The sequence below is a fragment of the Neomonachus schauinslandi genome, chromosome 14, assembly GCF_002201575.2.
Source record: "Neomonachus schauinslandi chromosome 14, ASM220157v2, whole genome shotgun sequence".
In the NCBI taxonomy this organism is placed as follows: Eukaryota; Metazoa; Chordata; class Mammalia; order Carnivora; family Phocidae; genus Neomonachus; species Neomonachus schauinslandi.
In genome coordinates, this window is record NC_058416.1 from 12,995,422 (window position 1) to 12,999,181 (window position 3,760).

Here is a 3,760-nt window from a genome sequence, read left to right on the forward strand (position 1 = left end):
AATAAAATAAAATAAAATAAAATAAAATAAAATAAAATAAAATAAAACAGATGTGATTTAAATAATTTCTTCCACCTTTGGCATTTACTGAAAGTTACTTATATTAGAAACAGGTATCAGATGGTATTGAATTTCGGAGAATGAAAGAAGTAACATATTTGTTGAATGTGTCCCATCAACAGGCACTAAACAGGGTGTTTTATTAGTTTATCTCATGTAACCCTCAATACGAGACAGGGAATATTCTTTGTAAGTCACAGGCTGGGAAATGGAAGCTCAGAGAGGTTGAGTGACCTGCTTAAGGTCTCTAAGCAGTAAACTCAAATAGTGTGATTCAAACCCAGGTCTTTCTTATGCTGAAATCGAGTTTGCCTCAAAAACTATACACCTGTATTTTGCATCCAAAAAACAATAGTGCAAATTGTATGAGGGTTCACTCCTAAACAAGTTCGAAAACCATAGCCTCAACCTACATCTTTGGCGGTTTTTCCTTCCTCCTTGTGAAGTCGGCACAAATACTGACCCAGGTGTTAACCAGAATTTAAGAAAGACTTCAGGTGTTCAAGGTTAAAGATCTGCATGGCGAGAGAAAATTAAAGGACCCAAGGAAACGCTCTTAGTCTATTTATGTGTATGGGTTATTATTGACAAATGCCGAACTCTCCCGAGGATTTGGGGTTTGGCAAGTCCCAGCTGTCACCCCTGGCAGACCACTGCACATTTGGGCAAGCACACTATACCCTTCAGGCTACGATTTTGTGATGAAAGCCTTAGGTCTATAGTGCTTTAAGGAACCCTAAAGATTATAAAGAATTCTTGGTTCTTTCTGCCAATGGGAAGAATATGACTTCAAAATTCTATTCATAAGTACATAAGTATGAATTTCTACTTCTTATAGCAAAAACAATGTATATGGAAGTGCCTGGCACTTACCCGCTTACTCACTAACCAGTAAATGTTTATTAAATATAACCTGAGTCTCTGAACTGTTCAGAGTCTACCACCTCCCTAAGGCTTTACCAACTCATTCTCTCCCTCCCACTGAAAAATACTGTTCTAATTACTGCCCTTCTTTGAACACACTTCATTTAATTATATACTTGTCTCTTGAGGGAAAACCTGAGTCTGTGAGTGTGATATGTTTCACAATCTTGGCAGCCTGGTAAGAACTTGCTGACTGATTATATTGACCTATAGAACTTGATACCAGCATTGAGCTGAGGGGGAAGATGTTGGTCTGGATGACAGAAGGTTCCCAGGGCTAGAAGACAGCCTCCTGGTGGTCCTCTTAGTGTGGAATACCACTCATAGGGAGCGGTGGGGAAGCAAGGCGGCCAATGAAGAAGCACCAGCCCCATGCAGTAACACAGCTGCTCAACGTGGGATCCTTGACACTTGCCTCAGAATCACTTCTGGTGCCTGTTTCAAAATACTTCTTTTTGAGCCTCACCCTAAATAACAAATCAGAACTCATAGGGATGGGGCCTCTGAATCTGCATTTCAACAAGGCTCTGGGGAGATTCTGATGCACACAAAACTTCTAGTATTCCTAGAATGAGTGATAAGGCGTCTCATGGCAGCAAGTAAAATGATAAGCCCACCAACACCCTGCCTTCTGCACTGGCTCCCACCCAGCAAACCCAGGTCCCTGACATAAAGAGATTCCTCATTTTCATCACTGAATTGCAATAATGCACTGAATGGTACTAGAATGTAGGGAACAAAGCTAGCCAGGCAATCAACGGGCATATCGAGCTGAGAGAGCACGGGGGTGGGGTGGAGGAGAAGGCGAAAGGCAATTAGCAAAAGTTCAAGAAGCTAAGTGAGGATGCAGATACCAGTCCCTCTCTGATAGGGCTTTTGTGCTGCAAATAAATTCAGTAGTGTCTAGAAGCCTCTGGGACATACCTGGTACAGAGGAGATTCTCAACAGATGGCAACCGCCCCAGGATTATTTCCACTGAGTTTCCCTTTCATGTGCATTCTGCCGAGGCTGGAGAAGGTTCTAAGGAATTCAACCAGGATGGGCACCATCCCCAACACACACATCTGGTGCCCACAAGCGACGTCAGGTAAGTGGGGCTGAGTTCATAGTCTCAGCTGTAGAGGAAGGCTCATGCAGATGGGGGTGCCCTTGGGGAGAGTGTTGCTCCTACTCATTAAAGCCCAGTGGCACTGGCCTCTGCAAGCCACGCTTCCTCGCCCTGAATTGTGGGGGTAAATCAGAGGAACACGAGATACAGGATGAGGTCCAGAAGGCCTGAAAGGGGTGAAGCTCTGAAATTTAAGATGAATGTGCACAGAAGGCTAAAGATGATGGCGTTGGTCACCGAACAGGCCCTGGAGCTGTCCTCTGGCTCTCCTCTGTGCCAATCTGCTCAGATATCACAGGAGGGGATCAGAGTAGGTTTCTTGTTCACTCCTGGTGTGCAGTACTTTTTGGCTGGAGCTCCCTTTGACCCTTACAGGGCGATCTGTAAGTCTTTCTAAGGGTTGCAAAAGTCCCTGCAAACACCACTGTGCGAGGCTGAGCACCTCCAACACAACACGGTCCAAACTGAACTCATCTTCTCCCCTAAACCGTCCCTTCTCTAGTTTTGCCGATTCTGATCAAAGGCATTGCATCTGGCTCTCGGCTCAACCAAAAACCTGAATCCTATTCCGCTCTCCTCCTCTTTTCTCTTGTCTCCAAAACATCCTGTAAATGTGAACGCTCACTTAAATATTATGGCTCTTTTCTCCTCCCCACCTGCACTGTCACTGACTTACTTAGCTGACGCCTTGGCATTTCTCACCTGGAATACTGCAAGAGCCTCCAGGCTTCACTGCCTGCTTCTAATCTCTCTCCCCTCTGAGACACTTGCCACAGGGCTGTCTTAGTGATTCTTCTTCACAAACGAGATCATCCCACCCTACCTCCTATTAAAAATCTCTGCTATTGTCTGCATTGTTTATTGCATTGCTCGCCAGAGGAAGATGCATAAGATGGTCTTTATATTAGGCCTTGGGCTGTATGGAATACTGGGTACTCTTAAGGTTCCTTCCTCTACAAAACAGCTTACTCCTATAAAGCATACTCTTTCACGCATCATTGGACTCCCATCACATTTGAAAAGAGTGCTGTCCAATAGAAATGTCTGCAGTGATGATAATGTTCTCTCTGCTGTCTGATGTGGTTGCCACTGGCAACATGTAGCTATTGATCTCTGGAAATGTGGCTAGTGTGACAGAGAAACTGTGTTTAATTTTACTTAATTCTACTAACCACACACAGCTAGCGGCTATCATATTGGACAGTGCAGTTCCAGAATCTAAAAAGAGCAACAACAAAAACTTGTGACCTGAAATTTGAGCTTCAAAGGGTAAGCAAACTCAAAAAGTAGGAAATCTGGTTCCTAGACTTCCACATGAGGCACTGGATGCTGAGAGGATGCTAAATCAATTATGGATCAGTAGCGCCTCCTGGCTCTCAGAAAAGAAAGATGCAAATCATTTGAGAATAAATGCCTCCAGTATTCCCGCAGGTGAATATCAACCAACCATGATTTTACAAAATATCACCAAACATACAATGAAACAAGTGACCATGAAATAAGGTCAGCAGAAACAAACAAAAACAGATTTAGAGCCCAAGATTTTCAGCTACTGACATTATCATATACAGAATGTAAAATCACCATGTATGAAATGTTGAAAAAAAAAAAAGTTAGAGTCCCCAAAATGAACAAGTGGTAAGACCATCATATATGACCAGGCATAT